Genomic DNA, 22,962 nt, shown 5'->3' with positions numbered 1-22,962 from the left:
GGCCTGATGCTAACATCCAGTATTAAAAGTTTGCCAGACTTTGTGTTTGAAAATCCCTGGGTTTGATTGCTTTTTATTTTGTCAAACCTTATTTCACTTATAACTTTCCAGCTGATTATCTCCTGGGAGATGTGCTTTTTGGGAAGAGTCTAGCAAAAACTGTTCAGCTGTTTTGGAGAACAAGACTGAGAAAATACACACTTTCTTACATTAAAAAATAAAATATAAGGGCACGGTGACCATTTTAAGTCACTGTGCCCCTGCATTGGGGAGCAATGATTTGATGTTTGGCAGATGTCTGTTTTGCAGTTCTCGTAAAAATCCACCAAAGTTGAGCCCATTTGGAAACGTGTGGGGGAACAGCAGGGGGGAGGGAACTGTTGGAGGAAGGAGAAAAGCTGTATTGCTCAAGCATTGCTGAATACCACCCTTGAGCTGGATCCTCTCTCCTTGCTATTGTTATAGCGTGTCATTTGGGGGAAGCTGCTGGAAACAGTCTCTTTAGAAATATCATTATCAGAGCAGTGTGTGGTTTTGGAGGCCCTGGATCTAGGTTTGCAGGGTTAGTGGGGTTCAGTGGAACCTGTCTTATCTGTGTGGGCCTGTATGCGAAAATGTATATATAGCTGTATGATGGTGAAGACAGTAAAATATATCTATGTAGAGATATATTGAGGTCTGAGGCATCCCCACATTAGCAGAAGTTGCTGGTCCTGATCCATCCCTGCCTCTGAGGCTCATGCCTTTATAGAAGGACAACTTTAATGTCTTAAGGGCTTCACTGGGTTGAAACTGCTTCAGAAGATTTTAGAAGAGGTATAAGAAAACACAGCTGTGCAAATCTTACTTCTGTAAGAAACTAAGCTGCAAGTGACCTCAGGGCGGTGTTTCACACATCAGAGTCTTGGGCAGAGCATCAGTGAGATGCAGAGTGTGGGACATATGTTCTGGTACCCACCTCTAGCCTGCTGGAGGTCAGTGCCTGCAGGAAGCAGACAGGCAAATTGCTGTAACCCTGTAGAAATGGAGGCCCAAGGAAGCAGAACTCCCCCCACAAGAGACATCCTGGATCAGGCTCTGCAAGTTCCACTTGATACATCATGCCTTTTTCAGTACACTGAAGTTTGCAGAACAGGGACCTGAAGCCTTGTGTTTTCTCTGTGCTCCTGCTGCTTGGGCTGATGCATTGGCCAATTTGTGTTGTGCATGATAGTGAGGATAATGACCTTTCTTTCTCGTAGAGGTAGTAGTGACCTGCAGGAAAAAGAAATGCAGTGAGGCAATGCAGAGGATTTTGTGTCAGTCTTCCTTTATAAAGGGAAGTTTTAATTGCAGGATGGCTGAGTTGAGCAGACATCTCGTCTTCTCAATTTGCCCAGCAGGAATTAGTAAGTGCATAGGTAAGATTCTTCTGTAACAAAATAAACAGGCAACCGACCTAGTTGACTTAAAGCTGAAGCCTGTGTCAAAATGCAGCACTTGGGGTAGGTGGAATCACAGTAGCCCTAAGAGCTTCTGGACTTTAATGATCTTCTAATACAGCTTTTGCACATGTTAAAATTATGGAATCAAGCATTGCTGGTAGCACAAAGCAAGGTTCCTGTGGTGATTAAGGCCCGTGGAAGTACGGGATGGGGATGGGAAGAGGAAATTGTGAGAGTCATTGAAGGATGTATTTGTCTTAAATCTCAGGCAAATACTTTTTCCAGTTGTTCAAGTTATTTTGATTTGATAGATAGTAGATAAGCAGATTAATTTTTTTAAGGATGACTTCACCTGCTTAATCATTTTTCTCTTGAAAAGTGGGAAGAAATTGAGGGTAGTATCTTATGCGTATGGGTAGGAGTGAGTTCTCTGAGCTCTTGGTAAAATGCTGCTCTGAACAAATTCAGTTTTGTGTGACTAGGCAATGTCAAAGCTGTCACAGAGATAGCGTAAGCTCACGTCTCTGCTCTTTTTTTGTCAGTGTAGGAAATAAAAGTCATGTAAAGGCTGTGATAAAGCTGTAGCGCTCTAAATATGATCATGGGAGTTCTTAGGAATAGCTGCATTCTTGCTGTTCTTGTGATTTTCATCGAGTACACAGTCACTGCTGAAAAAAAATCTGTGGACTTCACAAAACTGATGGAGTAATAAATCGTTACAAGAATATGATAAATGACTTGGAGTAATCCAGATGACTTGGAAACTGCAGTCCCACAAATCATTTGTGAAATGACCCGCAGTGAAGTTGCACATGGAGGAACAAGCAGCATGGGCCATGCCTGAGAGGCTCTGCCCTGGAGAAGCAGTGACTATGAAAAGGTACTTGTTGTACTGAGCAGCCAAGTCCACTTGGATTCCCAGAGTGGTGGTGCAGTAAGAAGTGTTCAATTCCATCTATGGACATGGGAAATAGGAACAAAGGATATTTTTACTTCCAAAACTTCCTGTGTGAAAATACTGGTGGAATAGCTTATTTAGCTCTGCTGTCTGTATTTTAAAATAGACATGGGAGAAGCTAGAGAACATGCAGGAGGAGCAGCAGGGCAGTATTTGGAATGGGGAGAAAATAGCTAGACTTGAACTTTTTAAATCTCCTCCTGTGTTTGTTGGGTCAAGAAAGAGACTGAAACACAACTCCCTTTTGTGGCGAGAGGTGCTGGATGCTGCTGAGGTTGTTGGAGAGGACCAGCCTTTTGGAAGGTGAAACTGGAAGGTAGACATGGGCTGCAGTCAATCGTTAAACAGATTACCAGGAAGGGATGGATTCACTACCTCTTTGCGTTGAGCTTGGATTCATCTTTGGAAGTTGTGTTTTAACTAAAATTGGGTAACTGGGTTTACTGGGAATTACTTCTGCTTTACATGTGGGAATGTTTAGGTACAGAGAGGGTGAGGCTTGTGCAGAAGGGGTCCATGGCATGGTCACAAACTTAATGATGTATATCAGTACAGTGTCTGTCACAAAATTAAGACCATGTCAGGAAGTGGGTTCTGAACACCTCATGGCAGCACAGTTCTGTGCTGTGACACCAGCTTGGTAATGTTGAGTTAAGGGAGTTCTTGTTCTCTTTCTTAAAGGCAAAATCCCATAGCATCATTTTTGCTGTGAAGGCAAAATGCTTTTGTGAAACAAAGTAATTTCGCATAGTAAAATGCTAGAATTTCTTGCTTGGACTGTTGCCTTTTGAATGAATTTCTGCAGTGGACTGGAAACTTAGAGTTTTCTGAAAGGGAATTCTTGCTGCTTCTATGTGTTTTATCTGCCTGTTAAAGAGGGAAGGGCTTCTGTGCTGAGACAGACTCTAACATGCCTCTTGCTCTTCTTTGAAGCAGCTAATTTGCTCCTCCATTGGCATGCCAATTCTTTGTCCTGCACAACTGGTTTAATGTGAAAAGGATTTGTGCTGTCCCCAGCAGTGGGCTATGACTTTGGGTAAGGAGGGACAAGCCGGCCACAGAGGACCTTAATTTGAAGGTCCAGTTTTTACCCCAAACCTCTTGAGCGCAAGAAGCGTGTGCAAAGTGTCTTCTTTTATGAGTTACCTGAGGGGGAAGAAAAAAAAGACACCCCCCCTTACCTTCCCCAAAGTAAGTCCTAATGCTGTCTCTTGTCTCTTTACCCTGTGTTGATAAACAGTAGGGATAACGGTGCCAGAGGAAGTGTCCTGTTTTCCTTATCCACCCTTGTTTCTGCATTGAACGTCCTTGTGCATTCTTTCTTGTCTTATGCTAAGCCCTACTTCTGTACAAACTTCCTCATGTGCATCAACATGTCAGCTCCATTGGCAAAGGAGTCTTTGGTTGGGATTTAGTCACTAGATCATCTGAAGGCACATGGTCAAGAATGTGTCTCCTGCAATAGGACACGAATGGGACATTTTGGCTTCAGGAGTAGGCGGCTGGGGACACACAGTGTGAGCTTCACCCTTCCTTGTCTGATGGCAGGCTCCTAGTCATCTGTACAGTAAATTAGTTTAAATTTCTTTCCTTTCCAGTGACTCAGCAGGCAAGCAATAGCTTTTAGGGCATCTCTGACCTGTTCAACTTTCAGTTACAAGTCTGAACCCAGACTGGCATAGTCATTGAAGGTAAAGGTTAAGTAGAAGGCAGTAGAAACTAATCCTCTACTAGCAGGATTGGACTTGACTCTTGGGGAGGGAACAGGAGGGAAATAATTTTCCAGTTTGTTTCTGGGAAATTAACTGGTTTTGTTCAGGTTTGCAGAAGAAACTAGCTGTTTATCCCTAGTCTTCACAAGCCTTTTAAAATGCCTTCTTGAAGTGGGATCATAAAATCTTTGACCTTCTCCCTGCTCAGCAACAACAGGTTTTAATTTCACTGTTTGTTTGATTTTGTTTATTAAAGTGGAAGCTAGCGAAGGGCTCTCTGGGGTTTCCTGCTGTGCTTCCCCCCGCCCTCCCCTGGACCCCTTCTACCTTGTCCCATTGCAATCTGCACTGTAACCTTGGCATAACAACGGGCACCCCAAACAGTCTTTCACTTCTAGCTCTGTTCTACATTTGGTTTTTTTCCAGAGTATTAATATGCTGAGTGGCCTCTGTGCTAAAACAAGGCATAAACAATTCAGACAGCGAATGCTATTGAACAAGTGCAGTTAATGGACCCAGATGGTTATGTTGCCAGTTTATGTGAGATGTTGCCTGCATTAGCCTGGGAAACTTTCTGCTCTTTGATATTTAAGAGCTGTTTGATGTTTTGTGTTACCTGACCTGCTGCTGGATTTTGGCATCTCCTTAATGGCACTTGGTACTGCAGGTATGGGGGTGCCAGAACTGCCTCCTGCCCAATCTTGTGTCATGTCTCCATCCTGAACATGGTCAGCTCAGCAGATTTGGCAGAGAGACCCTTGGGGAGAAGCCAGCACGTGTGCACACAGTGGAGCTGGTCGCTGCTTCCCGCTGCTCCATAGGCATATTTCTGTATTAGGTTGCAGTATTTGTCTACCCTAGTGCAGGAGAATGGGCTTAAATAACCATACTGGAAACAAATTTTCGATACACAACAGCATGCCTGACAATGTGAAAAATAATGCTGGTACAGGCAGATGAAGAAAATAACCAGACTGGATGAGAGCCTTGAAAGAAGAAAAAATAGGGAAGAAGTGGACATAATTGTTGGGAAAGGGTGAGATGAAAGCAGATTGTGATGTTTTTGTGACCAAGAGTTAAAGGAAGAAGCATTACAGTGGTCACCTTGGGGATGAGCAAAACAAAATGGACAAATTTATCTGGCTAGCAAAGAGCTGAGAAAACTGATGTGGTTAAATATTCCAAGATGCTATTTACTGCTGTGTGTTTCATTTTTGGCCCTCCCCAACCAAGATGGATTGCTGCAGGCCACCTGGGGCTGCAAATTGTCCATTCCCGCTTCCTGCAGGGCAGGATCCATGTGCATATCCGAACTGCTGGTTTTAATTTCCAGGAGGATGTAGTTCATATTTGTTTATGTTGGAGCAGTGAGCTGGAGACGCCAGGAGGAGACCATGTGTTTGAGAGCAGGCTGTACTCCTGAGGAGCAGAGGAACCTTCCTGGGCACCTCTGCGTCAGCCATACCGCGCTCTGCCTTGCGCCTGTGTTCCTGCTGCCTTCCTCCAGCCCCTCATCACGGCAATGCAGTGCACTGACCCTGCCTGTGGTATGCGGTACAGGATTAACATTTCCTTGTTGTAATTGTATCCATCTTTGCTGAGACATAAGGACATGTTTAATCCCTACTTTATGTATTCCAGCAGTCTGCATGCTGGACTTCTTCCATCTTCCAGCACTTGGTGGTGAGCTCGATGACTTAGTGTGGTTGCTCAGAGCTTCCTTTTTACTTTTCCAAAGTGACTTTTCCTTTTTCAAGTTACTCTTCCATGCATACAGGCTCATCGAGGCTCTCTGCGGCAGACGTCTGTCACTTGCTTTTCTCCAGTGGACAGCAGCGTCGAGGCAAGCAGTTGAAGTATGATGGTGGGGTGGCGGCAGATGTTGGTAAATGTTGTCTCTAAAGTTGTTCTGCTCTGTCTGTGCCAAATGCAACCCTGTTTGCTTAGCAGAATAACAGAGGATGAAAGACAGGAGTGACATGAAAAAGAAAAAAAGCAACTTAAATAATCTTTAAAAAAGAGAGCAACAACAAACTTCTGTTTTGAAGGATGGAGAGGTCCTTACACATGAAATACGTCACATCGCGCAGATTCCTATGATCTCGAGAGACCTTTGGGAGCTCCAGCTCCTCAAATGGTAACGCATCAGAGAAGTGTCTGTGGGGCTTGAAGTACAAACATATAATATGCAGATGGTGTAGGGAGTTCACAAGGCTCTGAGCCCATGCCCAGGGAACAGCTACTCCCTTGCTGAGAGACCATCTGACAGCCGCCTCTTTTTAGATGATTCTTTGCATCAAAGGTGACCTGAAAAAATATTTTTTAATATGTAAAGAAAAAAAAGCAAGCTTCCAAATGTAAAAATCCCAAAGTGCAGCTACAAGAGCCATCGCTCTGCTTAGAAGTTCATTCTTTGCAAAGTAAGTTTTGCTTGTCTTCACAGACTTTAAAGCATGTTTGGCTGACACAGGGACATCTTTACCTCTTGCTCTGGCAAATGTTTAGCTTTCCTGGCACAGGGTCCACACACATTGAGGGGCCCATGGAGGGGCCCACAGCAAGTAGGCAGTTGAGAATGACCGATTCTCCAGTCCTCTATGGTGTAGCATCGTCTGCCATCTGATAAAATAGAGGGAAAGGATGCTAGGCTTGATGAGTGGGCCTGTGTGAACATCACAAAGTTCAAAAAGGTCAAGTACCAAGGTCTGTACCTGGGTCAGGGCAATTGCCAGTATCAGTACAGTCTGGGGGAAGGACCTGGGTATACCACTGGGTGAAAATCGGACATGTGTGCTGCTTGTGATCCAGAAGGCCAATTGTATCCTGGGCTGCGTGACCAGCAGGTCAAGGGAAGGGATTCTCCCCATCTGCTCCACTCTGGTGAGACGACACCACCACCACCCCAGTCCCCTGGGGCCCCAATATAAGAAGGACATGGAGCTGTTGGAGCAAGGGCTGGAGCACCTCTGCTGTGGGGACAGGCTGAGAGAGCTGGGTTTGTTCAGCCTGGAGAAGAGAAGGCTCTGGGGAAACATTCTTGCAGCCTTTCAAAATAATGAAAAGGGCTTATAAGAAAGAAAAGGACTTCTTAACAAGGCCTGTAGGGACAGAGCCAAGGGGCAGTAGTTTTAAACTGGAAATGGGTAGGTTTAAATTGGACATAAGACATTTTTTTTACAACAGCAGTGCTGAGGCCGTGGCACAGGTTGCTGAGAAAAGCTGAGGCTGCCCCATCCCTGGCAGTGTTCAAGGCCAGGCTGGAAAGGGCTTGAAGCAACCTGGTCTAGTGAAGGGTGGTCCGGCCTGTGGCAGGGGGTCTGGACTAGATAATCTTCAAATGTTCCTTCCAACCCAGCTGCTTGGTGGTTCTGTCATCTCAACTGGGTTTAGGATCATGGTATTTGGCAGTTTTTATCTCTGAGGTGACAGTGGTGACTTGCTGAGGACTTGCAGGAGTAATTTGTGGTTGATAATGCTGTCCTAAAGCTTCTGTCTCTGCAGGTGAACCAAATTATCTTTAAAACATTAGTTCCTCATCTTTGTTGCAGGGGCAGTAGTAAAGGTACTTTTGAGGTATCAAATAACACTGCTTTATGCCTTGGGCAAGGTAGGTTAGGTTCTTGCTGCAACTCAGTAGTGCATCAAGATCTACAGGCAGCAAGGCTGCCCCTGCCCAAGCACAAAGTGACCCTGGTTCAGCTGCATTTTAACTCTGCTGAATCAGGATCCACAGTGCAGATGAAAGCACAGCCCTGCATGCTCTTGCAGTGGAGCTTTGTCGGCATTGGAGCCCTTGCTGCAAACACCTGGGGTAAGGTGGCCCACATGCTTCATGACTTGCTGGTGTGTGGGTAGCACTTAGGGACTTCAGGAAAGCTTGGCACCCTGCAGAATAATGGGGAAGCAGGATTTGATTTGTCTGGTGCCCAGAGTAATGCACTACTTTGACCAAGAATGCCTCCTGCCTTTTTTTCCAGGTTAGTTTTCATAATCTGATCTGGAAGTAAGTCCTCTGCCAGGCAAGCAGCCAGCAGCCATCTCAGCAATGGGATGTTTTCTGCCCTCTAGCCCCATGGTGTTTGGGGCTAGCTGGATGAGGCTGAAAACCAGCATCTCTTACCAGCTTGGTCTTTTGAGGAAGAGCAGTTGGGTTGATCTGTGTGTGCAAGTTCAAGGAAGAGCTGATGCAAATTAAATTGCTTTTTGATCATGTGTGGAGAAGAGTCCAGCAGAACCCTGGGGTGGTGCTTGGACAGAAAGCAGATGCCTCCTGTCTCAGGAATCTTCAAAACAGTTCTCCTTTTGCCAGTACTGTTTGAGGGTTTCCTGGTTTGGATCTGTGCCAGCCACCTTGTGCTCCTGTCCTCTGCTTATCCCCTTCAGCAGTTGGCACAGCAGGGAGGTGGCATTACCTGCCCTTGATTGATGGGGCAGCACTGGGCATGGTGAAACAAACACCCCAGGGGTACCTGGTGTCTCCTCTCTGTCTCCTGGGACTGGGTCTGGAGGAGATGACCACGCCAACCTGCTTCTGATGGGTGCCAGCAGCACCTTGGAGAGCCATGTTTCAATCGCAGCACACGTTAGAGGAGGTAATTTTTGTGTATAGGGGTAAAGATAAAGGAGAAGCTTTTTTAGAAGCAAATTGCAGTAAGATCTCCTTTAATGCCTGCAGTGTATGTCGTCCATCCTGATTCCATCCCGTGGAGAGCCCATCTCACACTTGATTTCAACCTGTGGGATGTGGAGTTGCACGTTGTGTCATAGCAGATGTGTGCCAGAGTGCTGCTGGCTCCTGCTGATGGTAGGGGGAGTCACGATGCCTGTATGTATAAGTGCATGTGTTTTGGCAGAGCTGCCAAGATCAGCGTTTACTGCACATTACAGAGCCACCTCCCATTCTGTCAAGTTAAGAATAACATTGCAGAAAGAGCACGTCCCCATGAGGGTAGCAATCAGCGGTTATTGACTCTTGAGCAGCTTCTGCTGGTCCAGCCACTTCCTTAAAGGCTGTGGGGTTTTGGTCTCTTTTTAAATGGCAGCTTGCTAAGGGCCCAATATTGTTGTGACAGTACCTCTACAATCCTTAAGCTGCTTGAATCACTACATGGAGCCAAGCAATAAAAGAGCGAGAATAAAATGTATCCCATGATGTCCTTCACTTCTGCTGACAACTGCAGTTTAAATTACTGGTGCAACCTTTTAGTATAGCTAGCTTGTAAAAACTAATAAAAAAATGAAATGAAGTCATAACAGCTACTTGTCACGACTTCTCTGATGGGGAGTACGGAGAAACCTTTCTTTTCGGGTGAGCCTGTGCTGGTGTGCTATTATTGCTGTTAGTATTATATTCTGATCACTGTCATTAATATATGTTGTAATTTTTATATTAAGTTGCACTGTGTTTATTAAAGAAGGGGCTTTGCTTTTAGCATAAGGAAGCATTTATTTCAGGAGCACCCTAATGTTTTTCAGAGCTTATGTTAGAATTATGCCTTTATTTAAAACCCCTGAGCTCTCAGGAGATTGCTTCATTTGGCTAATGCAAATTTGGGCGTCTTCTTTTCAGGTGCTCTGACTTGGGTCCTTTGCCCTGTGTGTCCAGTGTTTCAGGGCCCCAGGATAATCTGACTTTGAAAAAAAATATAGCCGTAACCAATGTGTGTTTTTATTCTGTAAACTGTATGCATCCAGAGCTTGGGATAAAACATTTCCAGACCTCAAAGGGCCAGCGAGGGATGTGTGCAGATGTGGATTGCAAAGTATGGATGAGCACTGAAGCGTGTGTTTTGCAGGGCATGTTGAAATGAAATCCTCATCTGGGGCTGTTGAGTAATATCTTCACTCGTGATTTCTAAAGAGCTCAAGAAAGCTTTGCAGTCCAGGAAGGAGCGAGGGGTAGGGGGGTCGTGGCTCTTAGTTCTCCTTTCTGCAAACATCTTGTAGCCTTGTGCAGATGGAAACGTGCCACATTCTGGAGCCTGCCAAGGGAGAGGAGAACTGCATTCGCAATACGCTTCCTTCTTTGTAGCCCAGAGATGTAGGCACTTGGGAAGCATTTTGCCAGTAGAAGTGGAAAGGCTGGAAGCAGCCTTCATAAGCAGCTGCCAGCCTTGTCACTAGAGCCCATAATCAGCCCCTGAGGACCAGCAGCAGCTCCCTGCTGGGAGCAGTGCGGAGCTGGGACTGTGCGAAAGGCTGTGAGTATGGAACACATTAGTAAGAGTAGGGGTGGGAAGAGGGAGGCTTGAGACACTTTCCTTGTACTGGCTGCCAAAACTGTCCAAAAGGCTGTGTAGGAGGATGAAGGCAGGATGTGGATGGCCCAGATGCGTGGCACTTTTTGTTCTGAAACAAAAGAAAATGTTACCTGCAGCAGAGGCATCACCCACTGAATGACAGTCACAAAGCCTTGGACTTCAGTTAAAAAGTATTTTAGTTTGTTTCACTTTTCTGTATGTTTTGCTGCTGAGATCAGACAGTTGTTTGCAGCAGAAGCATGTCTGAAAGAGGATTTGAGCAAGGGAAAAAGCTTGGATAAAAAATCATGGTGACTTACTGGGCTTGAGGCTGGAGCTGGTGTGTGGAGTGTCATGCAACAGGTCAGACTGAATGGCTGAATGGTCCTCTTCAACCTTGGCACTTGTGGAACAATGTAGTGGATTATTTTATTTTCTTTTTTTTTTTGTGGGAAATGGTCAGATGCATGTGACTGGACAGCTGTCAGTGGCCAGGTGTTATAGTGGGAATGTTGTCTGTGAAGGGAGCTGAGAATGCCTGCAAGCTGGCTTTGAGCTGTGAAGCCGGCGACCCCTATCTCATCCCATTTAGCTACAAAGGATTTGAAACATCCCTTCTCCAGGCTGCTCATTTAGAGGGGTGTCTACAGCAGCAGTGTCTGTAAAGCATGCTGATCATTTCCCACTGCAGTTCTGCTGCTGTGGATTGTACTGGCTTGTACAAAGCAACGTATCCTCCTTGCTGGTTTCAGGTAATGGGTCAGGAGTTTGGTGGAGTGAAGGTAGCTGAGCAAGTCAGCAGTAGGACTGACAATCAAGAGCATTTTTCATGTCCTTTTGGACCTGGCTGTCTCTGTAAGTGTGCAGACTGCCCTTATAAAGGGTTGAATTCAAGTGGGGAAGGTTGAGAGTTCATTATCGTGATGTTCCTGCAGTGGAAGGGGCGCAGGACCAGGACCCGAGGTCATCAAAACTTTGGAGGATTTTGGCTAGTTTGCTTTTTATTATGGATGCCCTGTACTCCTCTGCCATGCTGAGGATGTGCCTTACTGCTCTAGGCATCATAGTAGCCAAGGAGGTATCCTTTGCCCTGGGCCTATATCTGTCTGCTCCGCTTGTGTCCTTCAGCTCCAGTACTCCCCAGCAGCCCAGATTGTCAAGCCTTTGGGAGATTAAGGCCAATTATGTTGGCCTTATATGATTGATCAGAGGTCTGGAGCATGATGCTTAGAGAGCTGGAGCTTCTCTGCTGTGGAGACAGGATGAGAGAGCTGGGCTTGTTCAGCCTGGAGAAGAGAAGGCTCCACAGAGACCTTAGAGCAGCTTCCAGTGCCTAAAGGGAGGGACAAGAAAGCTGGAGAGGGGCTTTTGACAAGGGCTGGTAGGGACAGAACAAGGGAGAATGGCTTTAAACTGACAGAGGGGAGATTGAGATGAATCTTGGGAAGACATTTTTCCCTGTGAGGGTGGTGAGGCTCTGGTACAGGTCGCCCAGAGAAGCTGTGGCTGCCCCATCCCTGGCAGTGTTCAAGGCCAGGTTGGACGGGGCTTGGAGAAACCTGGTCTAGTGCAAGGTGTCCCTGCCTGTGCCTGGGGGTTGGAACTTTGTGAGCTTTAAGGTTCCTTCCAACCCAAACTATTCTATGTTGTGAATCTGTCATCTGTTTGGAGTTGGTATGGAAGGATTTTTTTTATCCAATGTGCTAATAGGCAGCCTCTCTTGCATGATGCCTCTAGGCGATGGGTAATATGTTTTTTAAGTACATGTGGTTTTGTTTGTGTTTTTATATTAAACAGGAGAAGAACCCTTGAGATCAACACTGAGAAAGAAAAATAGTGAAGGATTCCACATGTGAGCAGGTCTGAGCCAAGGAACAGAAGGTAAAGCACAAACAAGCCCTGCTGTATCCCTCTGCCCCATGCCTGGCATTACATTGCATTTTCCCTTGTATTTTAATGCATTCTCCCAAAACATCTCTCTACTTTTCTAGCAACTCTCTTTCTTCTCTCTATAGTCAAGTTTAAGTAACGGTGAGATGGGGAAAGCTTACTAAAATTGGGCAGTGCCAGTACAGTGTCCCTCATGGAGTCTTAATCAAGATCTTTACGTATTTTTTTAGCTATCAACTCCTCTATTTTAGTTTTAGCCAATTCAGTTGGCAGAACTGCGGGCAAAGAAGTGGCATTTCACAATATTCTAATTTCAGCAGTTTAAGCTCTGATTTTAAAAGCAGTGGTAAATGTCACTAATGGTCTAAGCTCACCATCTCAGTGTCTGGGTGCCTCATGATCCAAGCCCTGCACACAGCTCAGAGGGGGAGTTGGGCTCTGAAACAGTAGGCGTGATCTTGAAATTTTCATTCTTTACTGTCCTTAATTGGGCAGACTCTCATTCTGAAACGCTTTGTAACCAAGGTAGGTTCACCATGTAAGGATTAGTCCATGGGTGCTGATGCGCAGCTATTGTGGGGGTGTGTGGCAGATTGGGAACCACAGGCAATCTCACTGCAGAGGCTGAGATTGCTGCCAGCAGCACATTGCTCCTCCAGTTTCCCTCTCACTCCTGTAATGAAGCCAGAGGATGTGATTTTATGTTCTGTGCTGAGCTCCATCAGGCAAACTCCAGAGTATTGTCAAAACTCCTGATGAATTTGGTCTTGAGCAAAGGTGTTAGGTGTGAAGTGACTGAAGCTTGAAGTCATTTTTGCCTCTGCCAGGGAGCAGCGTTTTCTTGCAGAGGGAACCATGGGCTCAAGAGGCAGTCGCATCCTATGCGGAGCTACTCTAGCAGCCCAGGTTTTTGAGTAGAAGTAGCATGTAGATTGTTACTGTGAGACACAGCGGTTGTTCAGGTTGGGATTTGGCTGCCAGAGCTTAACTACTGCTCGTAGGAAAACTTGGATGAAAAGTAATGGCCTGTGATGCAGCAAGAAGCAGACTAGGTGCTCTCAAGGTCCCTTTTGGCCTCAAACTCTACTGATCTGTGAGAAAATCACAGCTGTCTCTCTAATGACACATGACCAGTTCAAGTCTCTGTTTTGACTTGGTGTCAAAAGATTTCTCCAGGAGAGCTGTGTCCTTGTGTGTCATGTTTGGAGCATCTGCTCCGTATATACTTGGGTTGAACTGCTTCCAGCAGACTTAGCAACTGTACTGGTGATTTCCTGCAGGAAATCCAACCATGCAGGATGGTGTTTAGTTTATGGAATCATGGCAATAAAGCCATAATGGCCCTCTTTTGTTGTCTTTATTTTTATTTACCAGTTATCTTTCTCCCACCCCCAGCCACATATCTGTATGTTTAGGCTGGGTTTTTCCCCTCCTTAGTTCAAGTGAAAGAGTAAATCCTTTTTGATTTATTCCAGAGCAGCCCTTGAGATCAGCTCCTGTGAGAGCTTGCTGACTTTGAGTTCAAAAGATCTCATGTCTTTGAGGCCAGGCTGTGGTCTTCCTTCGTGCCTCAAAGTTAAACTGAAAGAGAAAATTCCTTTTTTTCTTAAAAAGAGAGAAAAAGAGAAAATGAGCATGCTGTGGGTGTGAATCTGTTTTACCTGTAGCAGAAGAGAATGCCAACATGCAGAATTTCAGGTTAAAAACTGGTTGTCTAGCTAAGGCTTTGTTTTCAAGCACCTAGCATGTTGTTTAGTAAGTGTTTTGCGGAGATAAATACTTCCTTTTAAAGCAGTGCTGTTGTCTGGCTGAGATCCAGTCTGTGATCCTACATTAAAGCATTTTTTTTGGGTGTTTAAACCACTACATTACCGCAGTGGCTAGAAATGGTAGTTCTGATCCCCAGTTTCCTGCAGATCTGCTGATAACAAGGTCTCACTCAGGCCGAGTTTTACATGTGCTAACTCCAGAGTTCGCTCTTTATGTCTGTGCTGCATTTCACCACAGGCAGGAGCATTGGTCACTGCCATAATTGCCTTGTTGCCAAGCTGTTTTAATAGAGTCACAGAATGGTTTGGGCTGGAAGGGACCTTAAAGCTCATCCAGTTCCAACCCCCTGCAAGAGGTTGGGACACCTTCCACTAGACCAGGGTGCACAAAGCCCTGTCCAGCCTGGCCTTGAACACTGCCAGGGATGGGGCAGCCACAGCTTCTCTGGGCAACCTGTGCAGGGCCTCACCACCCTCACAGGGAAGAACTTCTGCCTAAGAGCTCATCCAAATTACCCCTCTGTGAGTTTAAAGCCATTTCCCCTTGTCTTATCCCTGTCAAAAGCCCCTCTCCAGCTTTTTATTGTCCCCTTTAGGCACTGGAAGCTGCTCTGGGGTCTCAGTGGAGCCTTCTCTTCTCCAGGCTGAACAAGCCCAGTTCTCAGCCTTTCATTTCAGGAATGAGTGCTAAGATAGCCCAAGGGTGTTGCAGTTCAACATTTAGGCTTCACATCTGCCTCAGTATCTGCATTTTGTTTTCCTTGCTGCCCAGCTCGAGGTGTTCGAAGGAAGAAGCGAAGCTGCTACAGCTGAATACAGGCTCTAGCATACACTCCACGAACAAAAAAGGATTTCTGATGCTTAACTTCTCATGTCACCCTGTGGAGTGATAGTGCTCTTGTGCATATCAAGTGACCATCTTGACATACCAGAGGGTTGGGTGTGGTTGATTCCTTAAAATGCCTGTTATGCTGGGTACTGGAGTGATGAATATGAAATTGAGCTCTGTACTGAAGATGAGCTGAGGACCTTGAGGCGAAGTGCAGACAGCTGTCTGGTGCATATATATATTTATATATATTTATATAAATGTATGTATGTGTATGTTTTCTATGCATATATAGAGGAAAATTAGTATGTAAGCACTACTATATGTTAACTCTCTTCCATAGGCCCCTGCTTGATTTGAATTAATACAGTTGCTGCTACAGCTATGTGTTTGGAAGGGCAGAGATAATAGATGAAGGACTTAATAAATGAGGACTCTTCTTTTAAAAAAACAGCTCTTCTGAGCAAGGTGACCTCAGCTCTGCTTCTGACTTGGGAAACCAGCAATGCGGTAGAGAGGAGATGCTGATCAAGGTGGTGAAGGCTTAGTCAGACACCAGCAGAAAATAAAACAGGTTAAGTTGGTGGAGTTTTCACTACAAGTGATGTTGTTAGGCCTCAGGGCTAAAACTGTAGGTACCCTCCCAAACTTATATGTATTGAATATATACGTGGGAGGTGTGTATCTATACATATCTTTTTTTTGAGCTCCAGTGTTAGCACAGCATACCAGGGAGATAACCAGCTTCCTGACCTGCCTCCAAGCACACAGTGATTTGCTGGCAGAGTAAGCAACAGCTCAGGCAGCCCTTACAGGCATGGTGCAAGTCTCATGTGCTGTTCTGCAAGCCATTCTCATCAAACTTCATTTTAAGAAACCCTTTATTTCAAACTTTTATGGTCTGTGGAATGTGTGCATGGGAACACCTTGGCGTTTATGCCCTTCTTTTGGGGAAAAAAAACCCACCTCTAGAAAGCCAGCTGAAGCCACAGCTGTTTTCTGGCACGTCAGCGGACAGTAAATCCATGTAGGTCAGGTTGCAATACAAGGTAATAGAGTGGCTCTTCTGTCACCACTTCGCCTGCTCTTTTTCCAGCAGAGAAAAAACACGTATCGACCTTCTCCCACAAACCCGTTTTCTGAGCCAGCATTAAAGTAGGAAAATGTTTTTCCCCCAAATCTAATTTGAAACATGATGACTGGACCATTCTTAAGCAGCTTCCAACTTAACAATAAAGAAACTTCACAGAGGGCTTGGCAGGAGCCTCTGTACGTAATTTAGATCATAATCAGATGCATTAACACATTTTATATGGATCTCATGGGGGCCAAGAAGACAAGGTGTGCTGGGTAATTTCTTTCCAGATTTCTTTACCTGATTGTTTATTACTCTAGGGGACTTCATTTGTGGTCCAAATGTCACCAGCAGAATCCTGCTGCTTCATGTGCCTGCATTTAGAGTAGCTACTAGCAAGGCTTCAAATAACCTAATTGGCGTGTTATCGTCGGTCTTTCCATCTGTTTGTGTCAAAGGGAGAATGGAGAGTACGTGGGAAGGGAGAGAGGCGAGAGGAACAAAAGCAAGGACCCAATTCTGCAAATTGCTGAGCTTCCCTTGTGCCTGCGGCTCAGCAGGAGGGGAGGTGCTGAGAGTTCTCGATGAGTAGCATGTTTCCCGCTGAGTACAATCATAAGCTCTGCTACTAGAGAACTGCACAGGGGAAGAACTCCCTCCCCACCTTTTCATTTTAGCTGTTAAACATAAGCAGCTCTAATTTTATAAAGCTTCTGAAAGCTTTTCAGCACTTTGCACAAAGAAACTATCGTGTATCCTTTGCATTGCATCATTGTTTTGCCATGGATCCACCTATGCCAAAAGCATCCTTGTTGTGAAATCTCCTTTAGAGAAAATTCTGTTGCTGGTTTGATAAATGATGTTTTGGATTTCTTTCTGCTCTGCTGGTTTGTATTATCCTCTCAAAAAGTAGGAAGTTCCCTGTTACTTCAATGTCTTCTTTTAGACATTCTGAAGCAATAACCCTTCCCATGTGTTTCATGGGTATTTATTTCTTATTGAATGCTGTGATCTAGCATAACATCAGGATTCCCAGTCCTTTCCCAGCCATGGGCTGTGAAGGCTCCGAGGTGCTCAGCTGAGGGTTGGGAGCCTGGTCACTGACATGCAAGGGGATGCTCCTGGGTACTGGGATTCACTTGCCCAGGGTGTAACCCACCCAACAGTGGCCTCAGCTTGCTGCCATTGACCCACACGGTCCCTGACTGTGGGACAGATGTCTGCACAACCAGGAACGAAACCCACAATGCAAGTCACTGTGGCCGTGGTGTTCAGGAAGGTGAGAAAGTTAAGAGCTCCTCTTTACCCTGTTTCCAGTGACAGCGATACTGAAAACCAGCCCCGGCTGGAAAGTCACAGTGATTTGCAGGCACTCAGTGAGGGAGTGCTGTGAGACAGTGTTTTGGGTGCTGTGAACAACATACAGGCCAATGTGTGATGCAGAGCTGTTGGAGTGACTCCAGAGGAGGCCCCGAACATGCTCTGAGGACTGGAGCAGCTCTGCTATGGAGACGGGCTGAGAGAGCTGGGCTTGTTCAGCCTGGAGAAGTGAAGGCTCCAGGGAGACCTTAGAGCAGCTTCCAGTGCCTAAAGGGAGGGACAAGAAATCTGGAGAGGGGCTTTTGACAAGGGCCTGTAGGGACAGGACAAGGGGGAATGGCTTTAACCTGACAGGGGGGAGAGATTGAGATGAGCTCTTAGGCAGAAGTTCTTCCCTGTGAGGGTGGTGAGGCCCTGGCACAGGTTGCCCAGAGAAGCTGTGGCTGCCCCATCCCTGGCAGTGTTCAAGGCCAGGTTGGATGGGGCTTGGAGCAGCCTGGTCTAGTGGAAGGTGTCCCTGCCCATGGCAGGGGGATTGGAGCTAGATGAGCTTTAAGTTCTCTTCCAACCCAAACCATTCTATGATGCTATGAAACTTTGCCAACGAAAACCCTTGTGGCCAAATCATGTTTGATTGCAGAAAGATCCTTTGGAGGGCAGAGGAGAAGCACTGTTTTCTCTTTGCCTATTTTTTCTTTGTTTCCTTAATAATTGTTTATCAACAACATTTTCACAGGCGATGTTGCAACAGCGTCCCAGATTAGCTGAGATCTTCAAGTGACTTTTGCAACAGAACATAATGATGATGAAGAAATTAGAGTTGATTGGGTTGTTGACTTTCTGTTTCATGTACCCAGTGAGTCCCTGTGTCTCACTCCCATAATAGCAATGCTCTGTGCTGTTGAAATGTAGACTGGGAGAAAGGAGGAGGTGAAGAGTTGAGTCACCTCCTGCTTCTCCCACAGACATGTGCCTTTCCTTGGGTTTTCCAGCTAAGTACTGAGGAATGGCATTGCTTGCAGGATATCCTGCCCAAAGTATTAAAGTTGTGGTTGGGCTCTCCTGAACAAACCCTTTCACCTCCATCTCCTTCTTATTTTGAATCATGAGAGCATCAGAGGAGATTGGTGCAGGGCTCTGAAGGGTTTGTGTGAGCAGGGCAGGCAGGCAGTACATGAGAGGGAGAAAATATCCCCAGTCCCTTTGCTATTTATAGCCAGTTCGCAAGCAGTTTCCTTGCTTCCAGTGCCCAAATTACCAGCTGTGACTGATGTATTCTCCTCAGGTTAGCGGCATGTAGAGCAACTGACTTGTCTTGACAAGCTCAGGGGGTTATCAGTTCAGCTGATGAAGTTAGGGCAGTGGCATGCGAAGCAGCATTGCTCTGCTTGCTCTGGGCTGGCAGCAGTGCAGACACGCTTGGTTGGGCTGTGGAAGGAGCTTGCTTGAGTGGTGAAGGAAAAGGAGTGTGTTTGTTTCTTATTTATTTAAGATCTACTTGGGTTGGACTTGTGGATTATCAGTGTTCAACTTGTCTTTGTACCAAAACAATTCTCAGCTGAAACTATCGGATTACCTGTTCCTAAAGCATCGTTTGATGTGGCTTGCTGTTTGATCAGGCCTCTGAAGACAGTAGGTTGCTTTAGCCTTTTGTCTCCAGATAGCATGGAAGAAGCTGCCATCCAAAGGGGATGCATCATTCCTGCCTTCTGTGAATTAGAAGTATCATGGCTTGTCTGCATGGCATAGGACTCACACAGCCTTCATCTGCCTTCTCCTCTATATACTGCACATATTGCTTAGCTGGGTAAGAATTTTGTTTGTTGAAGACCTGCCAGGTGCAGATCTGTTCCTGCTGGATTGCAGCTGCTGTTTTGTCTTAGTGCATAATTCAAGTAGCCCCTTATCTCTCAAGCCTTGCGTCTGAAAAAAAAGGTGGTGAAACTCTTCCTGTGATCTTGTCCATGTGGCTATATGCTGAAATGCAAGGGTGAAGGTGTTGCTTTTCTGCTGTGTGGCTTGCTTGTGGTGGCCTGGCAGGTTGCTCTTACTGACAGATTGAAGAGCAGAACTGCTGCTGGGTAGGGGAACTGAAGATTTTAGGTTTTCTTTTGCCTAGTTTCAGGTGAATATATTCTGCTATTGGGAATGCGGTTTAAATGCCACAGGGAGGGGCATAGACATAAATAAGGCACAATGGGAAAGGTAAAATAAAAATTCTTCTGACGTTTGGAAGCAGGAAGAAAGTGCTTTTTTTGCTCCTGTATCAGGCAATAGAATGCTGGCTGGTGTGTGTGTGTGTGTGTGTATGGTTGCCCTCCGCTGGTTCATCTTAGAATGACCTCCCTGTATCCGAGACTTTATTTTGGCCAAGATTGGTGTTTTTTCTTCAGATTTACTTTGGAGACAGACAGGAGAATTTAGATGCAAATACAGGGTGAGCAGACACTGGATTGAGAGCAGACCTGGGGAAAACTTGGAGGTGTTGGTTGACAAGAAGCTCAACATGACCTATAGCATGTGTGTGCAGCCCAGAAAGCTAGCCATGTCCTAGGCTGCATCACCAAGTGTGACCAGCTCCCCCTCTACTCCACTCTTGTGACACCCCTCCTGCAGTCCTGCATCCAGCTCTGGGGTCCCAACATAAGAAGGACATGGAGCTGTTGGAGCAAGTCCAGAGGAAGTCATGAGGATGCTCTCTGGGCTGGAGCACATCTCGTGTGGTGAGTGCAAGTGCTTACTTCATCTGCAAAGCCACCCTTTAGCAAGAGGCAACTTCTCAGCAGGTGAACTAAACATGGCCAGTGTTTGCAGAGGGATACAGGTGCTTACAGCAGGGTAGCTAGAGCTTGGAGAAGCTGCAAAGCACATACTGCTGCAAGATGTGGCTCTGAGAAATCTGTCACCAAGGCTGGTGACCTCACGGGGCACATCACACCTCAAATAGGTAGCACATCCCTTTACGTCCCAGTCTGTTCAGTTGAGTAGGCTTGAGTTATGCATCAGACTGAGAATTATGTGGCAGTCTTAATTAACAAATCTTTTGCTGACCTTCAGTTTTATGAAAATAATCTAAAAGTGAGTTTATCAGCACTTAAATGGCTTTTACAGCAGAGAAGCAGAGGCTTAGAGGATTTAAGGGAACTGCATCCAGCATTTGTGATTTCCACTCAGGTGTGTTATACCGTGTCCTTGAAGGCTGCTGATACTCACTAAGTCAGGTAATCCTGGTCAGCAAAAACAGTAACTTACGGTTTTAGCGGGTTTTTTCTTTCTTGGCTTGTGTGCCTTACAAGACCATATTAAAGGTGAAGACTTGTGCTCCGCGCTTGATACCATTTCAAGATGTGTTTACGAGGAACTATAGATTTTTGTTCTCTATGGATTTTGGCAAGACAGCTCTTAGGAAGCTGAAAGGAAAGTGAACCTGAGAGGAGTTTTTGACTCTGGTAAACTCGATAGTTACACTTTCCAGTAACAACAGAAGACATTTCTAAAAAAAAAATCACAAACCTGGTGACGCCTTGAATTAGAAGACAGCATCTAGTCCTTTTATCCTCCCACTAAAGCAACCAGATGGGATCCAGTCTGGGATGCATGTTGGATACATGAAAGGATTTGCAGAAATGATTATGTAGTGGTTGAGCAGAGAGGTGGGAGCAGAGGAATCCTTAAAAGAATGCCTCTTAAAATGCCTTTTAGTGTCAGCCCAACCCATTTAATCTCACAGTGTTGCTCTCATGGATGTTCTATCACCTTCTACAGGTATTAAGTCTTATGACACCACTGAAACACCTCAAATTTTAATGTGAAAGTGGTACATGTGTCTTAATTGTATGTATTCCTCTGTCAAGCTGTAAATGTTAGAGGGAAGGAAGCATGGTGTGCTGGGAGAAATCTCCCTGTTGCCAGGTCACCTGTTCAAGGAAAAGCTTGCAGAGCTGTTTTTATGACACATTACAGCTTTATCTAGTTCAGATATCTCCAGGAAAGACTTCCACCTTCTCTTTGTCATTTTTTTTGAATCATAGAACAAATCAGGTTGGAAGAAACCTCTAGAGGTCTCTAATCCAATATCTTGGTCTGAGTAAAGCTAGGGTAGATGAGGGTAGATGAGGTTGCTCAAGCCTTTGACCAGTTGAGTTGGCGGTCAGTGTGGTGGAGAGCTTGTCACCTCCCTGGGCTCCTGTTCCAGTCATTTCTTTCCCCCGTATTTCCAGTCATAAGAGACTACATGAAAGAACTTGCTCATGTCGAGGTCATCCAACATCAACTGCTCTACACTCATCTACCAAGCCAGTCCCTTGGTTACAGAAGACAATCAGATTGGTGAGGTATGGTTTGCCCACAATACAGCTGGGCTGTTCCCAGTCACCTTCCTGCCCTTCATGACCACAGAAATGGCTTCCAGGAGGATTTGCTGCATCCAACTCTGCCCACAGAACTTCTGCCGGCAGCAAGATGACAGCTGGGCAAGTGGAGCCTTTCCAGTTGTGTTGCTGTCCTCTTTATTCCTGCCTCTCAGATACAAATACTCTCAAGAGCGAGTTTGTGTTGTCACAGTTAATGCTTGGAAACTGACTGCAGATAACTTTGGCTTCATCTTGACTTGGCTGCTCGCAGGCTTTCGTTGCCTTAGCTAATAAAGGCTTTACAATTGCTTAGAGACACTTAAAGTTGTTAGTGTTTAAATAAAGGGATTAATTTCCAGCATCCTGCTGCTAAACTTGTGTGTTGGAATTTTGAAAAAATGCCTTTTCCCTGTGAGGTGTGAACAGGCTCTGAAAACCAGTTAACTTTTATCAGCTAAATGGACTGTAACTCCTCGTAAGGAGTCGCTGAACTCTTCAGCATTGATTTACGTTTGCCAGGCAATGGAAACAATTATGTTGGCTCCATGAAGAATAAATAGAGAAGGATCTTATAGCATGAATATAGGAAGGTGTGTCAGGAACACCTGCCTTTTCAACCTGCTACTGCTGCTAATTCTGTTGATGATTGGGTTGGTATTTCAACATTTCTGTGCTTTGGTTCCCCTTCCTGTAAATCACTTGCGTCTCTCCCTTTTGGGTTATTAAGGACTGCTTGGCTATCATATAAAAACAGTGTCAAGGTAGGCTGCCAAGTGAATGCAAACTGTTTTATTTTTAGTGCCTTTTGAAATCTTGGACTTTTTGTTCTCCCTTTTATCTGTCTCTTCCTTTTTTAATCGCACAAAATGGAAATAAACTCAATCACAGCTGTTGCTGGAGGAGAATCATTAGGCCCATCCAGCTGGCTGTGTTGGGGGCCAGTGTGGGATTGTTCCTTATGTTGCATTTTAAAAGTGTTTTATCTCCTTTAGTTTTGTGTGAGTGTGGAGTGATCAGCGTCTTTCACTTCTGTCAGCTCTCTTCCTTGATCCAAAGGGAAGGGCTATTTTTAGGTGGATGTAAGTAAACGGACATCAGGCATTGCAGAAGGGGAACTGGTTTATTTTTGGAAACCTGTCAGCAGCCATTCTGACAGGTCTTGCTGCAAGTATTGTCTTCAGTTGGGCTGTCTCATGTTGTGGTATCAGTTCCAGGGTTGTGAACCTGTTTTCCTGGGTGTGATTTGCAGTCCAAATCTGGAATTAGCAGCTGCTGGAGATTGTCTTGATAGCATCAGTTTATGGGATTTAATTCCTCCTAAACCAGCCTGGCTTGGAGGGATGCAGGGTGGTGACTGAGCTGGAGATTCTGGGGCAGAAGACAAGGTCAGTTAT

The 22,962-nt window shown here is 45.5% G+C and overlaps 1 protein-coding gene across 10 annotated transcripts in view; it reads left to right on the top strand.

Moving 5' to 3' along the window:
* The window catches only part of EXTL3 (exostosin like glycosyltransferase 3), a 154,487-nt gene that overhangs the window by 79,982 nt on the left and 51,543 nt on the right, over nt 1–22,962 (top strand). For 5 of the 10 annotated variants that reach the window (XM_061461113.1, XM_061461115.1, XM_061461107.1 and 2 more), the window contains one exon: nt 12,134–12,214. The exons of 4 other annotated variants lie outside the window; for them this stretch is intronic. The gene's annotated coding sequence lies outside the window, so the exon portion shown is untranslated. Of the gene's footprint in view, nt 1–12,130; nt 12,215–22,962 lie in introns of all 10 variants that reach the window. One more of the 10 variants, XM_061461108.1, reaches the window with a different exon arrangement.

Source organism: Pezoporus flaviventris, unplaced genomic scaffold (genome assembly GCF_033815535.1).
Source record: "Pezoporus flaviventris isolate CSIRO_AGI_PZ_B2104156 unplaced genomic scaffold, CSIRO_AGI_Pfla_v1 ptg000031l, whole genome shotgun sequence".
Taxonomy (NCBI): domain Eukaryota; kingdom Metazoa; phylum Chordata; class Aves; order Psittaciformes; family Psittacidae; genus Pezoporus; species Pezoporus flaviventris.
This window is presented reverse-complemented; position numbering and strand designations above follow the sequence as displayed.